The sequence below is a fragment of the Heteronotia binoei genome, chromosome 10 (genome assembly GCF_032191835.1).
Source record: "Heteronotia binoei isolate CCM8104 ecotype False Entrance Well chromosome 10, APGP_CSIRO_Hbin_v1, whole genome shotgun sequence".
NCBI classification, from domain to species: Eukaryota; Metazoa; Chordata; class Lepidosauria; order Squamata; family Gekkonidae; genus Heteronotia; species Heteronotia binoei.
Window position 1 is genome coordinate 105,493,451 of NC_083232.1, and position 18,396 is coordinate 105,511,846.

An 18,396-nucleotide genomic window follows, 5' to 3' on the forward strand; every position below is an offset into this window, starting at 1 on the left:
GGCTTCACAATAGTGAGCAGTAGCCCAAAGATATCCAGAGTACGTGTCTATGTAAACATGGACACAGTACCAGGGTTTCAAGGAAACTATATGGATAACATCCATTTGCCAAAGCTTGTTAGGGAACGCTTTCCCTATGAAGAAAGGTTAAAATGCTTGGGGCTCTTTGGCTTGGAGAAACATTGACTGCGGGTTGACGATACGAGGTTTACAAGATTATGCATGGGATGGAGAAAGTAGAGAAAGAAATCCTTTTTTCCCTTTCTCACGATACAAAAACTTGTGAGCATTCTATGAAATTGCTGAGCAGTCAGGTTAAAACAGATAAAAGGAAGTACTTCTTCACCCAAAGGGTGATTAACTTGTGGAATTCACTGCTACAGCAGGTGGTGGCAGCTACAAGCATAGCCAGCCCCAAGAGGGGACTGGATAAAAATATGGGGCAGAGGTCCATCAGTTACTATTAACCACAGTGTATATATATGTGTGTGTGTGTGCATAGAAGACGACATTGGATTTATATTCCACCTTCCACTCAAGAGTCTCAGAGCAGCTCACAATCTCCTTTATCTCCCTCCCCCACAACAGACACTCTGTGAGGTGGTTGGAGCTGAGAGGATTCTCATAGCAGCTGCCCTTTTAAGGACAACCTCTGCCAGCACTATGGCTGACCCAAGACCATTCCAGCAGTTGCAAGTGGAGGAGTGGGGAATCAAACCTAGTTCTCCCAGATAAGAGTCTGCACACTTAACCACTACACCAAACAGACACATATATTGGTCACTGTATGACACAAAGTGTTCGACTGGATGTGCCACTGGCCTGATCAAAAGGTAATGAGAACTGTTTGACAAATGCTTTGGAATTCTGGTGAAAATAGCTATGACTGAGAAAGGGATTAGTAAATACAGAGGTAACACTTTTTGAACCTTATCAGCATGCATTGCCCTGAGCAATCACACCAGGAAGATTAGAATGGCTTGGAATAGTAGCAAAACAAAAATTGGGTAACGCACAGCAAGAAATTAAAAACTGCAAGGTTAAAAAAATACAGCCAACAAATCAGTCAATTTGAGGAGTGATACATGCACCAGGGAGTTAATGAATCAAATTAAATGCATATAAGGTGTCAACTATTAAGTTGAAAAGCCGTTGTGTATACAGCTGAAAAAAGCCATTGCTCTAGCAGCAATTTCAGCCTGCTGCACTGAGCGCTGTTGCAAAGTAACGTGTGTCTTTTACACTTTCTCCCCAGCAAACTGGGTACTCATTTGACCAACCTAGGAAGGATAGAAGGCTGAGTAACCTTGAGGCAGCTACCTGAAATCAGCTTCCACCGGGATCAAACTCAGGCCGTGAGCAGAGCTCAAGACTGCAATACTGCAGCTTTAGCACTCTGCGCCACGGGACTCTATCTGAATCCAAATTAGCATTTTTCTTGGCCGATTTCATCATCAATTCTCCTGCTGTGTCAGGATTACCAACCTGTCTTCTGATTGCTGCCTGAAGACAATTGATAGTCTAAATAGGCTCTTGTGGCTTTTGACAGACAGTTACAGAACTATGGGCTGACCTCATTTCTGTAAGCACCTTGGCAAAGGCCTGTAAAGCACATTTAGATATTATAGCAAGGGTTGCAACAGGGAGCACAGTTTGTGCCTCAATAGTGCTGAACTGTCCAGATCCATATAGTGTTAGCAGTATAAGACCCATTGGAGCCACGTCCTTGAACATTAGCCAAATTATGATATTGTCCAAATACCACATATTGTCCAGGAATTAACATCATCCGGACCTGGTGACTTATTAGTTTTTAATTCGTCTATCAGTTGTAGTACATCATCCGGACCTGGTGACTTATTAGTTTTTAATTCGTCTATCAGTTGTAGTACCTCCTCTTTTGTCACCTCAATCTAATTCAGGTCTTTCAACACCCATTCCAAAATTAGTGGTTCTGGAGCGGACAAACACTTCTTCCACAGTGAAGACGGAGGCAAAAAATGCATTCAGCTTCTCAGCCATTTCCCTATCCTCCTTCAGTAATCCTTTGACCCCTTGATCATTCAAGAGCCCCACTGCCTCCCTGGCTGGTTTCCTGCTTCTAATATATTTGAAGAAATTGTTATTGTTGGTCTTTATGTTTTTTGCAATATGCTCCTCATAGTCCCTTTTTGCCTGCCTGATCATAGTCTTGCATTTGATTTGTCACAGTTTGTGTTCCCTTTTATTAATCTTACTTGGACTGGTTTTCCACTGCTTAAAGGAGTCCTTCTTACTTTTTACAGCTTCCATTACTTTGTTTGTTAACCACGCAGGCCTTTTCTTATACCTGTTTGTGCCTTTCCTAACTTTTGGTATATATTTTATCTGAGCTTCTAGACTTCCCCAAGGTGAAATCAATAACGTTATGGTCACTGCTCCCAAGCGGTGCGATCACTTTTACATCTCTCACCAAGTCTTGGGCATTACTTAGGACCAAATCCAGGATCGCCCCACCCCCGGTAGGTTCTGAGACCATCTTCTCCATAGCACAGTCATTGAGAGCATCAAGAAACACAATCTCTTTCTCTCGACCAGAACACATATTGACCCAATCAATCTGCGGGTAGTTAATATCACCTATTACGACACAGTTTTCACGTTTAACTGCTATGTTTAATCCTTCCATCATATTATAATAGTCCTCTCTCTTTTGATTTGGTGGGCGGCTCTTTTGGAGGTGGCGGCGGCTACAAGCATAGCCAGCTTCAAGAGGCGATTGGATAAAAATATGGAGCAGAGGTCCATCAGTGGCTATTAGCCACAGTGTGTGTGTGTATATATATAATTTTTTTTTTTTGCCACTGTGTGAGAGAGTGTTGGACTGGATGGGCCATTGGCCTGATCCAACATGGCTTCTCTTATGTTCTTATGTTCACGGACCCACCGGACTTTTGGATCAATTTTAACTCATCTAAATGTTTCTGCTCCACTTGAGATAATTGTCCTCCCATACTCACCAATGAAGGGGTTGCGAACGACAGAGTGCACTCAGGGGCCTATGCCAAGCGTTGATGAGTCGAAGCTGGGCGCCACTTGTAGGAATGATCACTTGACGTGTACCGGGAAAAAAAGCCTGACTTCTGAGCCAGGTTCCTTTATTTTATACATGCTGAAATTACACTGAAGTTGCCGAAACTTAAAGCATAACAGGAAACATCTGCTTAGTACAAGGAAGCCAAGTTTGCATAGTCTACAAGAATTAAAACAAGCCAGCATTCACCAGAGATATATTTGTCCAGGGAACAGCAATGTGGTTAAACATGAGTGTAAGAAGCCTGTGCTCTTTTGTGTCATCAGAATTTGTAGAATATGGGGAATCAGGTCGGTGTGCCAAGCGCATGATCCTCCCCCAAGTGAGCAGTGTCTCATGAAAGCTCATCCCAGTCAGTCCCTTCTAGTGAGCAGTGTCTCATTGAAGCTCATACCCTGGCCCATATTTTGTTAGTCCTGAAGGTGCTCCTGGATTCTTGTTCTTTTCGGTGGTAGGAGCTACACATCCAAGCAGTTCCTTCCGAAGTTCAAGTGTTAAACTGATGCTTTATGCTGCATTATTCAAGAAATAAATGTGGGAAAATGCAACTATATTTCTGGGAAGCAGTTATAAATTATGCATTTTTGTTGTTAAAAGCAAAGTTTGAGTCCAATAGCGCCTTTAAACCCAACAAAGTTTTATTCAAAAGTTCTGGATGAGACCAGTGGCCCTTCTGGTCCAGCTTCCTTTCTCACACATTGGCCAACCCAGTTCCTCTGGCAGTCTAACCACAGGGGACAGGAACCAAGGCCTGGCTCTGGGATTCAGAGGCTGCCTCTGAATGTGGAGGTTTCCTTTAGCCATCACGGCCAGTAGCCACTGACAGACCCCTCCTCCATGAACCTGTCCTATTCCCAGTGAACCACAACGAGCAAAAGTTCTTTTCCTGTTTTCTCTTACCCAGGACTAAGCAAGATTTTTTAGGAAACCAGGCCTCCAAAGCAGGAGTCAACTTGGGGGTAGCGTACCAGGCTTGCATGCCCTGGTTCTCAAACACAACTTAGCAAGCCAGAACAGCTTATTCTACCCCTTGACCTTCTGCACAAGGGCTTGTTTCTTCTCCAAGATCTGTCTGGTTTGGCTCTACCTTTCGATCTGGAGATTGAGCAGCAACTGCTAGAACAATGAACTGTTTATATGAAACAACATGAAGGACATTCATCTGTTGGTGTCCCAAGTGCATCACAGACCCATCTACTGGTATCAGAGTGGTAAACAACGCTTCTGTAATGTGATCTAGGTCAAGGTTTCACAGTTTTATGAAAGAAAAAATTACTTTTATTTATTTCAAGGAATCAAGATCTCTTGTCTCATCCACACACAAAGCACTTCCCACATGCAGATTTTGTCCTCTGGCCTCCTTCAGTTCTTAGATATCCTTCAGGCGTGTGTCAGTGGAACTTCAAATCAACTAGACCTTGAGTTGATACAAAGTTTAGGCTTTATTCGAGAGTCCATAGCATCTGAACGAAGAAAGATTGGAACTGATACAGTGTTGCATACTAAAGCATGTCTTAAAGAATTCTACATCAAAGGTTACTATGCAAAACCCCACATTTCTAAACATTACTGGTTCGAGGTGCAAGGTTTCACACAGTCATTCCTTCTTATCTCATTGCCGCTTCACAGGGATGGCTGAACTGCCATCCCTGGAGGTGCTTATCTTCAAAGGAAGGTAGCTTTTGTTAGTTTCAGGGAAAGGAATGTTCACACTAACTGTTAGTAACATTCTGGGCCTCTACTTTGATATGCAAGGCTGTTCCCAGGGTTAGTAGCATGGGTTAGAAGATGGAGTCAGTAAGGCTAAGCATTTCATCACAGTTATATTCCATTGTCTGACATACTGCCCCCCCTAAGCTCTTGCTCGGGGTTTGTCTGGATGCAGTAGGTAAAATCTTTTTAAAAGCATAGGAGTGTGGAGGTCTGATGATTTGACCCACTCATCACTTGGGGGAAAGTATTTCCAAAGCACCAAGTAGTGCAACACCCCCCTTTTCTTTTTGGCATCTAGCACTTGCTGCACCTCATGGTGACTCTGACCCTTTACCTGAATAGGTTGAGGCTCTGGAGGGCGGGGGTGCCATGACGTAACTCCAGGGTCTCGGAGAAGGCTGCAATGAAAAACAGGGTGAATTTTACTAAACATTTTTGGTAGCTCTAATTCTACAGTCACTTTATTGATTACTCGTTTGATCTTGAACGGCCCCAAGTATTTATACACTAGTTTCCGACAGGTTTGTGGTAAAGGCAAGTTCCTGGTGGATAAAAATACAGTCTCCTCTGCTTTAAAGTCCCATTCGGGGAAATGTTTTTTGCCAAAGTGGGCTTTATAGTCTCTCTTTGCCGCTTCTAAATTTTCTTGGATGACTGCCCACCCTTTTCTTATTTCTTCCCACCAATGCCGGCAGGAGGTAGGTGGCGTTGTTTCCTTGCGGCTGGGCAGCAGTGGGAAAGGCTTTCCTTCGTAGCCATACACTATTTGAAATGGTGTTGCTTTGACGGAGCTGAGCAAACTGTTATTGTACCCATACTCAGCAAAAGGCAATAATTCAACCCAGTTAGTTTGTTGATAGTTCACATAGCACCTCAGGTATTGTTCCAGAAGAGCGTTCACGCGTTCTGTCCGTACATCTGCGGATGGTACGCGGAACTCAGACCTTGCTCTGTGCCTACTAGTTTGCATACTCCCACCAGAAGTTGGCAACGAACTGTGGCCTGCGGTCGCTAATGACCTTGTCTGGAAATGAATGTAGTTTAGCAACGTGTTAGAAAAATAAGTAGGCTAACTTATAAGTAGGAGTTGTTTGCAAGGAATAAAATGCGCCTGCTTAGAGAAAGTATCCACAATATATTAGAAGTACGAAACCAGCCAGGGAGGCAGTGGGGCCCTTGGATGACCATGGGGTAAAAGGATTACTGAAGGAGGATAGGGAAATGGCTGAGAAGCTGAATGAATTTTCTGCCTCCGTCTTCACCTGTGGAATATGAGAACCACTAATTTTGGAAGGGGTGATGGACGAATTAAAAACTAATAAGTCACCGGGTCCGGATGGCATACATCCAAAGTTCTGAAAGAACTCAAAGTTGAACTTGTGGGTCTTCTAACAAAAATCTGTAATCTTTCATTGAAATCTGCCTCCGTTCCTGAGGACTGGAAGGTAGCAAATGTCACCCCCATCTTTAAAAAGGGTTCCAGAGGAGATCCGGGAAATTACAGGCCAGTCAGTCTGACTTCAATACCGGGAAAGTTGGTAGAAAGCATTATCAAGGACAGAATGAGTAGGCACATTGATGAACACGGGTTATTGAGGAAGACTCAGCATGGGTTCTGTAAGGGAAGATCTTGCCTCACTAACCTGTTAGAGTTCTTTGAGGGGGTGAACAAACATGTGGACAAAGGAGACCTGATAGACGTTGATCTTCTTCGTGGTCTCTGTGCTTCACACTCATGGGATAGTGCGCCTGCGCCGATCCCCGAATCGGTACCTGAAAAAGCCCGGGATTTTTCCTCGCTCGGCGCCAATGGGCATGCGCAGGCATCCCAATGCGCATGCTCACCGGCGCCAGTGCGGGGATCCCGCCAGTTCCTTTCTGACCGCTGCGCGAAGAGGTTTACCTTTCTGGTTCCCCGGTCGGTGAGAATTTTTGGCTTTGCCTTTTTTCTCGTTCTTAGCCTGTTGTTGTTCTTCATAGTTAGTTAGTTAGTTAATAGTTAGTTAGTTGTTGTTTAAAAAAAAAGCGTTCTTTGTTTGGCGAACTGCCCCTCGGGGTAATTCGCTTTCGCTTTTCCCCCGTTTTCTTTTTCTCTCAGTCGATTCTGAGTAGTTTTTTTCTTGCGGCTACCTTCTATGGAAAGTCGCTGGGGGTTTTTCAAGCGCTGCCGTGCTTGTGGGAAGAAAATCGCCCCTCCGGACGGCCATTCCCTTTGCCTGCTGTGCCTCGGAGAGATGCACCGAGTAGACGCTTGCCCGCACCGTCTCAGCTTTTCGAAGCAGACAAGAAAGAATCGTGCGGCCCGGTTATCGGCGGCACTAACCGAATTGGTGCTTCGACCCCAACGACGGATGGAGTCTTCGGCACCGAAATCGACTGACACCCTGGCTCAGGAGCTTGCATCGGCCGATGCTGCTCCGACACTGACTCTAGTCGAACTGCCGGAAGAGCGTGGCTCCACAAAACGTTCCCACGAGGGCTCGGTGGATGCGCCCGCTAAGAAGCGCCGAGAGGACTCGGGGACCCGAGTTCTTAAGAAGGCGAAATCGAAGGATAAGCGGAAGCGGCCCCGCACTCCTTCCCCTTTGGTTGGCGCATCGGCATCGGCAATCCCTAAGCCGCCGAAGAAGATCCTGGCTTCTCCACACCGAAGCCCAGTGATCCAGTCTCGTCTGTCGGCATCGGAGCAGGAGCCGGAGATTGACTTAACCCAACGCTCCTCCTCTTCAGGCTCGCGTCGACGTACCGCCAGCGAATCGACCTCGGAGGTGGAGGTGTCGGCGCCGATAGCTCCTTCGGTCCCGTTCAGGCACCGAGACAGGCGAGAACCGGAACCCTTCCAGGCACCTCAACGCTTCCCGATACTCCCATGGGAGCAACGCAGATGGCAGCCTCCTTACTCTCGGTACCAATCCTATCACTGGTACCCAGAGGAATACCAGGACTGGGAGCAGGCATCGGAATTCTCATCGATGTTGAGGGTATCGCACCGATCCCGGAAGGCGTCGGCGTCGGTTCCCCCGGATCGACAGTTGGTCCCGGTCGAAGCTCCTCGAAGACCACCGCCGGTCCAGTCTCCACCGCGCGAGTCGACCCCGATGCTCTCGGAGCACTCAGCTCATCAGGACTCCTCGTCATTGGAGTCAGACGGTGAAGCCCAAGACCTGGAACCCTCACCGGTCTCCCAGATGGCTGAGGATCTTCCGATTTCGCCGTCGGAGGATCTAAAGTCCTATGGGGACCTTGTGAGGCGAATTGCTGCCACACTGAAACTGCCTGTGACTCAGCCAGAACCCATAGTGGACGACAACGTCTTTGATATAATGCAGAAGAACACGTCCACTGCGGTCGCCCTGCTAGTCACCAAGGTGATCCTCCAAGTCATCAAGGAGCCTTAGAGAAAACCTTCATCGACGCCGGTATCATCTAAACGGCTGGACCACATGTGCAGGGTCCAGGAGACAGGGGCTGAATTTTTGTTCACCCACCCACGGCCTAATTCCGTGGTAGTCTCCTCTTCCTCGAAGGCTAGGAAGGTCCATTCCTCCCCGCTGGACAAGGAAGGGAGGAAGATTGACAGAATGGGTCGCAAGGTCTATTCGGCAGGGGCACTCGGCATCAAAGTATCGAACTGTGCTGCCTGCATGGCTCGATATCAGTATGCCATGTGGGAACAACTCTCCCCCTTCCTCTTCGCTGAGCGAGGATAAGAAGGCTGCTGCAATGAAATTGCAGAAGGAAGGTCTCACTGTGGCCAGACAACAACTGGCTGCAGCGAAACATATGGTTGAAGCTTCGGCCAAAGCCATCACTTCTGCAGTCTGCATTCGACGCCACTCCTGGCTCAGGTCGACGGCACTCCACCAAGACACAAGGACCTTCATTGAGGACCTGCCCTTTGAAGGGGACGGACTCTTCAGCACCACAACTGACATGGCATTGCAAGAGTTCGACAAGAGTGTCAAGACATCGAGAAATTTGGGCGTCCAATCTACCCCCAAGGCTTCCAGATCCAAACAATGGCCTAAGTCCTGGACAAAGAAGCCATACCAGAGGTTCTCCCCTGAACCATGGCATCCTCGCCCTGTACAGGCTGAACGACCCTCCTATCCGGGTAACGGCAGGAACCGTTACGGGACCCAGCCTTCCAACAAGTCTAAGGGGGCTCGCCCCCAGAAGCAGGGGGTTTGACTGCAAGCACGCGTCATCGCCCCCACTGTTGGCTCATCCATCCACCTACGCCCTTTCCTGCCTGCCTGGGAGTTGATCTCCACAGACAGGTGGGCTCTGTCCATCGTAAAAGAGGGCTACAAAATAGAGTTTGTTCAGACCCCGAATCAGTCCGTGGTAGTTACCACTCCCCCTTCCCCACCTCTGCTGGCGGAGGTGAACAACCTCCTCCAGAAACAAGCCATAGAGGTAGTTCCACCGGAGGCCAGGACAGGAGGCTTCTACTCCCGCTACTTTCTGGTCCCCAAACGGGACGGGGGCCTGAGGCCTATCATGGACCTCCGGAGTCTGAACAAATTTATTCTGTACCAGAAGTTCAGAATGGCTACGCTGCAAACAATCCTGCCCCTCATCAATCAGGGGGACTGGATGGCGACCCTGGACCTCAAGGACACCTACTTTCATGTCAGCATTCACCCTGTGCTCAGGCGTTTCCTAAGGTTTGCAGTGGGTGCTCGGCACTTCCAGTTCAGGGCCCTACCGTTTGGACTGTCTACTGCTCCTCGGGTGTTCACGAAGCTGATGAGCGTGGTGGCTGCCCACCTTCGTCTTCAGGGAGTCGTTGTCTTCCCATACATCGACGACTGGCTTCTTGTGGCGAAGTCGAGAGAGAGTCTAACAGCACACATTGCCATCACCCTACGTCTTCTCGACACCCTGGGGTTGCAGGTCAACCTGGAGAAATCCCATCTTACTCCGTCAAAGACAGTTCAGTTCATAGGGGCTCTGTTGGACACAGATCAACACCGAGCATTCCTTCCTTCGCAGAGAGCAAAGGACATCATCAGCCTAGTACAGCTACTTCAAAGGCGGCAGTGGGGCACGGCCCAGCAGCTCCAGCGGATGCTGGGGCTGATGGCTGCGACGACAAGCGTGCTACGTTTCGCAAGACTACGAATGAGGGGACTACAGCTATGGTTCTTGCGCCATTTTCGCCCTTTCATAGACTCACCTCGAAAGAGGTTCATCATCCCACCTGGGACTCTCCAATCACTGCAATGGTGGGGATTGGAGAGCAACATCTGCAAAGGGGCTCCCTTCCATCTTCCAACCCCCACTGTGACTATCGCTACCGATGCTTCCCTGTGGGGGTGGGGAGCTCACCTGGAGGATCTATGTGTGGGAAGTCAATGGCCTCCAAAACTGAGTTGGTGCCATATAAATTACCTAGAACTGCTGGCGGTTCACTTTGCCCTTCGCTCTTTCCGTCCACTGTTAGCGGGGAGGACTGTGGCACTGCTTACGGACAATACCACGGCCCTGTGCTATATAAACAGACAGGGAGGGACAGTGTCTCGCAGGTTGTGCTCGCTGGCGATGGATCTCTGGACGGAGTGCCTCCAGTGGGGCATTTTTGTGAAGGCAACTCATCTGCCAGGGGTCCTCAACATACAGGCGGACTCTCTCAGCAGGGGTGGTGCTTCCCCACACGAATGGGAACTGCAGTGGCGGTTCCTAGAGCCCGTGTTCCAACTCTGGGGTTACCCACAGTTAGATGTCTTTGCCACGGCGGAGAACAAGAAGTGCCCCTTGTTCTGTGCCAGGGGAGGTGCAGATCCAGCCTCGCTGGGAGACGGACTTCTACTTCCGTGGGGGGGTTGGTTCCTTTATATGTTCCCACCCCTACCTCTGCTGACGAGGGTAGTCCACAAGCTAGTGCAGGAGAGGCCGCGTTGCATCCTGGTGACTCCTTGGTGGCCCCGTCAGAGCTGGTTCTCGATCCTGCTCCAGCAGTCGAGGGGGGACTTTTACCAGTTCCCGGCAGAACCGGACCTGTTGTCGGCCCAGGGCAGGCACGTACTCCACCACGACGTGCCACACCTGAAGCTGACAGCGTGGTTCATCGACCACTAGGTTTTTCTACCAGAGTCCAGCGAGTCCTCCTAAGTAGCAGGAAACCTTCCACCCGTGCCTCTTATGAGAGGAAGTGGAAGAAGTTCAGTAACTTTGTGGCTGACTCCCATTTGCCGCCCCACTCTGTTGGGCTTTCGGCAATTTTTGAGTTTCTTTTGGCCTTGGTGGATGAGGGGCTGGTATTCTCCATCAAGGTTTATTTGGCAGCTATTTCTGCTTTCCATGACTCAGTGGAGGGTTACTCTGTTTTTGCTCACCCTCATTCCAAAAGGTTCATGAAGGGACTGTTCCGCCTTCATCCTCCTTCTAGATCTCCTCCACAGTTGTGGGACTTGACTTTGGTTCTGGACAAGTTGACTCATCGTCCCTTTGAACCTATGGCAACGTGTTCCCTACAACTTTTGTCTTGGAAGACTGCATTTTTAGTTGCCATCACTTCAGCACGTCGTGCGGGGGAGCTCATGGCAATGCGTTGTGATTACCCCTACCTTGCCTTTAGGGAAGCTGGGGTCTCTTTAGCTCCGGACATCACTTTTCTCCCTAAGGTGGTTTCCCAGTTCCACCTCAATTTAGAAGTTTGGTTACCCACGTTTTACCCTAGCCCTTCCTCGGATGAGGAACGCAGGCTGCACGCATTAGACGTTAAGCGTGCCCTTCTGTTTTATTTGAATCGTTCACGGGGTTTTCGTAAGGACAACCAGCTGTTTGTCTCCTATTCTGATCCCAAGTTAGGGTCCTAGATTTCGTCTCAAAGACTTTCTAAGTGGCTTACTGAGACGATCAAACTTTGTTATTTGTTGGCGAAGAAGCCTTTACCTGGACCTGTTCGTGGGCACTCCACAAGGGCGATGGCCACGTCGGTGGCATTCCTGAAAGGTGTGTCCCTTCCGGATGTCTGCAAGGCGGCTACCTGGTCTTCTCCGCATGCCTTCATGAAGCACTACGTGCTGGACGTGCATGCTCAGCAGAGGACTCGGTTGGGAGCTGCGGTGCTGCAAGCTGTGTCTTCAGGTTGACCGTCTTCCCGCCTCCAGGTATGCTTTGCTTGCTAATCTCCCATGAGTGTGAAGCACAGAGACCACGAAGAAGATAGACAGGTTGCTTACCTGTAACTGTAGATCTTCAAGTGGTCATCTGCGCATTCACACTACCCGCCCTCCTTCCCCACTGCTGACGGTCTCCCTCCAGTAGGAGCTTCCAGCGGTCAGGAAGGAACTGGCGGGATCCCCGCGCTGGCGCCGGTGAGCATGCGCATTGGGACGCCTGCGCATGCCCATTGGCGCCGAGCGCGGAAAAATCCCGGGCTTTTTCAGGTACCGATTCGGGGATCGGCGCAGTCGCGCTATCCCATGAGTGTGAATGCACAGATGACCACTCGAAGATCTACAGTTACAGGTAAGCAACCTGTCTTTTACCTTGACTTCCAGAAAGCTTTTGATAAAGTTCCTCATCAAAGGCTCCTTAGAAAGCTTGAGAGTCATCGAGTTAAAGGACAGGTCCTCTTGTGGATCAAAAACTGTCTGAGTAATAGGAAGCAGAGAGTGAGTATAAATGGGCAGTCTTCGCAGTGGAGGACGGTAAACAGTTGGGTGCCACAGGGCTCGGTACTGGGCCCCATACTCTTTAACTTGTTCATAAATGATTTAGAGTTGGGAGTGAGCAGTGAAGTGGCCAAGTTTGCGGATGACACTAAATTGTTCAGGGTGGTGAGAACCAGAGAGGATTGTGAGGAACTCCAAAGGGATCTGTTGAGGCTGGGTGAGTGGGCGTCAACGTGGCAGATGCGGTTCAATGTCGCCAAGTGCAAAGTAATGCACATTGGGGCCAAGAATCCCAGCTACAAATACAAGTTGATGGGGTGTGAACTGGCAGAGACTGACCAAGAGGGTCGTGGTAGATAACTCACTGAAAATGTCAAGACAGTGTGCGTTTGCAATAAAAAAGGCCAACGCCATGCTGGGAATTATTAGGAAGGGAATTGAAAACAAATCAGCCAGTATCATAATGCCCCTGTAAAAATCGATGGTGCGGTCTCATTTGGAGTACTGTGTGCAGTTCTGGTTGCCGTACCTCAAAAAGGATATTATAGCATTGGAGAAAGTGCAGAAAAGGGCAACTAGAAGGATTAAAGGTTTGGAACACTTTCCCTATGAAGAAAGGTTGAAACGCTTGGGACTCTTTAGCTTGGAGAAACGTCGACTGTGGGGTGACATGATAGAGGTTTACAAGATAATGCATGGAATGGAGAAAGTACAGAAAGAAGTGCTTTTCTCCCTTTCTCACAATACAAGAACTCGTCGGCATTCGATGAAATTGCTGAACAGACAGGTTAAAACGGATAAAAGGAAGTACTTCTTCACCCAAAGGGTGATTAACATGTGGAATTCACTGCCACAGGAGGTGGTGGCAGCCACAAGCATAGACAGCTTCAAGAGAGGTTTAGATAAAAATATGGAGCAGAGGTCCATCAGTGGCTATTAGCCACAGCTTGTGACACATAGTGTTGGACTGGATGGGCCATTGGCCTGATCTAACATGGCTTCTCTTATGTTCTTAACTACTAAGATCACAGTCTTGCCTTGAGACATTGGGAGCTCTACTATAAAGTCCATTGACACTACCGACCAAGGCCGTGTAGCGGTTGGTGTTGGCTGAAGGAGGCCGGGTGTTTTACCTCCTCTCTTTTTTGCCATGATACAAACTGGGCAGGAGCTCACAAACTCAGAAATGTCTTTTTTCATTTTCGGCCACCAAAACTACCGGTTTACCAAGTGCAGCGTTTTCATGTTCCAAAAATGCCCCGCTAGTTTGCTGCTGTGGCAGTGTTGCAGGACTTCTTGGCGGAGGGTCTTGGGCACATACAGTTTCCCCTCATAGTACCAAACCCCCCCCCTCTCCTTTAACGATACCATCTGGTCTTTGCTCTCCCTCCCTCTCAGTCTCTTCGATTCATTTGCTGCCCCCCCCATGGCTCTAGGGATTTTGGTTTTTTCCCGGAGCGAGTAGTCACCACCCCAGCCACCGCTGACGGGGGAATCAGAGAGTCTATGACTTTGTCTTTCTGGCTTTCATGCTGAGGAAGCCGGGATAGAGTATCAGCTAAAAAGTTCTTTGCCCCCAGGATGTGTTTCAGGGTAAAGTCAAATTTGGCAAAGAAGCCAGCCCACCGAATCTATTTGGCAGTTAATTTTCGCCGATTGGTGAGGGCTTCTAGGTTCTTATGGTTGGTGCATATCTCGAATGGAACCCTCGCCCCCTCCAGCCACGACCACCAGGTCTTTAGAGCAAACGTAACCGCAAATACCTCTTTGTCCTAGACCGACCAGTTACGTTGTTCTTGGGAGAACTTCCGGGAGATATAGGCGCACGTTTTTAACCTCCCCTCCTCATCTTTCTGCATTAATATTGCCCCGATGGCCACGTCAGAGGCGTCGCACTGGACCATGAAGGGCTTGAGCTCGTCTGGGTGGGCTAGGACGGGCTCACTCGTGAACAGTCTCTTAAGTTCCTCAAACGCCCTTTGGCACTTCAGTGACCATTGTAATTTGGCCCCGGGCTTTTTAGCTTCTGGCCCTCTTCCCTTAAAGTAAGTCGGTCAGGGGCAACATCACCTTGGCAAATCCCTGGATGAACCCCCTGTAGAAATTTGCGGAACCGAGGAAAGATTGTAACTGTCTACGTGTTCTCGGGGATTTCCAGTCCAGCACTGCCTGTATCTTGGCTGGGTCCATGGCTAAACACTTCCCCGACACATGGAACCCCAGATAATCCAGTTCCGTTTGGTGGAACTCGCATTTAGATAACTTTGCATACAGTTTGTGCTCATAGAAGGTAGATAGCACTTTCCTGACCAGTTGTACGTGGGAGGGTAGATCTTTGGAATAGATAATGATATCATCCAGGTACACTACAACCCCCTTGTACAGGTATTCTCTGAGCACTTCGTTGATAAGGTTCATAAACACCCCAGGGTCCCCTTGAAGTCCAAACGGCATCACTAAGTATTCGAACTGCCCCATTGGCATGTTAAACGTCGTTTTCCATTCGTCCCCCTCCTTGATCCTCACTCTGAAGTAGGTGTCTCTTAGGTCCAGCTTGGTGAAGATGGACACCTCTGACACTGTGCTTAGTAAGTGGGAATGGGGTAGGCATTTGACATTGAAATCCCATTAAACCCACAAAAATCCGTGCAAAGCCTAAGGCTCCCGTCCTTCCAGAAGAGGACCGGGGCAGCATGAGTGGCTGTGGCCCATCTAATAAAGCCCCTGTTTAGGTTCTTGTCAATAAACTTTCACAATTCCGCTTTCTCCGCCCACCCCATGGAGTACAGTTTTGCTTTTGGGAGCTCCTGGCCCAGAATCAGTTCGATCACACAGTCGGTGCTACGGTGGGGCGGCAGCTCGTTGGCTTCCTCCTTGCTAAACACCCTCAGCAAGTCCCGGTATTCTTTAGGTATGGAGCAGACCTCTTCTACCGATACACACGTAGTCTCATTCCTAAAGGGTGGAGTTGGCCCCCATTTTCCTAGCCAGTGGTGGTGCACGCACCGTCGGTCTGTAAAGTCTATGGTTTGCGCTCCCCACTGTATGTCCGGCTGGTGCCTAGCAAGCCAGCCCACCCCCAATACCACATCGAAGGAGGAGGATGGAGCAATGACGAATACTTCAACCTCCCAATGTTCTTCGATCCCCACCGGCAGCCCCTGGGTTTCCTCCGTACATGGCTCTCCCCTCGTTGCTGACCCAACCATCTGCTCGAACTGGATCGGGTGGGGGACAGTCGTCCATGCCAGCCCCAGAGCGTCCACCAGTCACGGGGTTATGATCTCTCGGGTACACCCCGAATCGATCAAGGCGCGGACATGCATGAACCTCTTAAGTCTCGGGTTTAATAGGGTCAGGGGAACGAAAAGTAGGGACCCAGTTATTCTCATCTGTAATGGTGCTGTTATTTCCATGACCTGCCGTCCGGCACCTTTTAGTGCAGGTCGTCCTCGTTTTCCGCCGGCTCGGGCTCCCAGGCCTCGTCGCTCAGGTCGTCAGCAATTATAGTACCTTGTCAATTGCCACCAGCGTGGCAGTGTTGCCCCGATTGGGCTCTTTGGGCTTCCCCGGTGTCTTCTTTGGGCCCGCCGTCAGCTTCAGGTTTAGGGGGGGCTCGAGGTTTCTCCAGGAAGTTCGCAGCCAAGTTACCGCAGCGGTAACACTTTCAGGCCCCTGATGGCTTTGGGGTTCCCCCTGGGGCCTGTGTCTTCTTCACCTCAGGTTTTGCCCCTGACCGAGCCTCTCGTTCCCTCTTCGCCCCTTGCTGCTGTTGGCGTTGCAGGGCTATGTGCTTCATGTTAGTTTTGATCTCCCCGGCCAGCTGCATCCACCCCACCAGCGTGGTCGGGTGGGCTTGATGGAAAGCCCAGTCTTGAAGACTCGCGTTGAGGCCCCGTTGGTAAGCTTCAATCTTCATTACTTTGCTCCACCCTCGAATCTTCACGCAGTGAGCCCTGAAATCCGCGGTGTACTTTCTCACCGTTCTCGACCCTCGCTGCATGTCGCGTAGTGCTGTGAGGGCTCGCGTTTCTTGGAGGGGGTCCTCATACTGGCGTAGCATCGCTTGCAGGAACCCCCCCCCACACTGCTCAGTTCGAGGGCCCAACTCAAACAGACTCACGTACCATTTTCGAGCCGCCCCCTTCAGCTTCAATCCGAGGTAGTCCATCCGGCTGGGCTCGTCAGGGAAGCTGTTCCCCTAGTAGTGCATGTAACTGTTGCCCTTGATCGTGAAGTACTCCACTTCTTCTGGGTCGCCATCGAACGTGATATCCAGCCCTCTGCCTTGTCCCAAGGCCCTGGGCCTAAAGGTCTCGGGGCAGCCGACCCCGCATGTGGTGGCGGGGGCGCTGCTGGGTCACCTGGCAGCGGGGCGGGTGCCAATGGCGGGTGGGTCCGTAACTGATCAATCTGCCATTGTACTTCTCTGGCGATGTGTACTGTGTTGGCTTGGATCTCATTTCGGAGGTCTTTCGCCCAACCTCTCATCTCTTTTCTGAGTCAGATTGAGGTGACAAAAGAGGAGGTCCTACAACTGATAGACAAATTAAAAACTAATAAGTCACCGGGTCCGGATGGCATACATCCGAGAGTTCTGAAAGAACTCAAAATTGAACTTGTGGATCTTCTAACAAAAATCTGTAATCTTTCATTGAAATCTGCCTCCGTTCCTGAGGACTGGAAGGTAGCAAATGTCACCCCCATCTTTAAAAAAGGTTCCAGAGGAGATCCGGGAAATTACAGGCCAGTCAGTCTGACTTCAATACCTGGAAAGTTGGTAGAAACCATTATCAAGGACAGAATGAGTAGGCACATTGATGAACACGGGTTATTGAGGAAGACTCAGCATGGGTTCTGCAAGGGAAGATCTTGCCTCACTAACCTGTTACATTTCTTTGAGGGGGTAAACAAACATGTGGACAAAGGAGACCCGATAGATGTTGTTTACCTTGACTTCCAGAAAGCTTTTGATAAAGTTCCTCATCAAAGGCTCCTTAGAAAGCTTGAGAGTCATGGAGTAAAAGGACAGGTCCTCTTGTGGATCAAAAACTGGCTTAGTAATAGGAAGCAGAGAGTCAGTATAAATGGGCAGTCTTCACAGTGGAGGACGATAAGCAGTGGGGTGCCGCAGGGCTCGGTACTGGGTCCCATGCTTTTTAACTTGTTCATAAATGATTTAGAGTTGGGAGTGAGCAGTGAAGTGGCCAAGTTTGCGGATGACACTAAATTGTTCAGGGTGGTGAGAACCAGAGAGGATTGTGAGGAACTCCAAAGGGATCTGTTGAGGCTGGGTGAGTGGGCGTCAACGTGGCAGATGCGGTTCAATGTGGCCAAGTGCAAAGTAATGCACATTGGGGCCAAGAATCCCAGCTACAAATACAAGTTGATGGGGTGTGAACTGGCAGAGACTGACCAAGAGAGAGATCTTGGGGTCGTGGTAGATAACTCACTGAAAATGTCAAGACAGTGTGCGTTTGCAATAAAAAAGGCCAACGCCATGCTGGGAATTATTAGGAAGGGAATTGAAAACAAATCAGCCAGTATCATAATGCCCCTGTATAAATCGATGGTGCGGTCTCATTTGGAGTACTGTGTGCAGTTCTGGTCGCCGCACCTCAAAAAGGATATTATAGCATTGGAGAAAGTCCAGAGAAGGGCAACTAGAATGATTAGAGGGCTGGAGCACTTTCCCTATGAAGAAAGGTTGAAACGCTTGGGACTCTTTAGCTTGGAGAAACGTCGACTGCGGGGTGACATGATAGAGGTTTACAAGATAATGCATGGGATGGAGAAAGTAGAGAAAGAAGTACTTTTCTCCCTTTCTCACAATACAAGAACTCGTGGGCATTCGATGAAATTGCTGAGCAGACAGGTTAAAACGGATAAAAGGAAGTACTTCTTCACCCAAAGGGTGATTAACATGTGGAATTCACTGCCACAGGAGGTGGTGGCAGCCACAAGTATAGCCACCTTCAAGAGGGG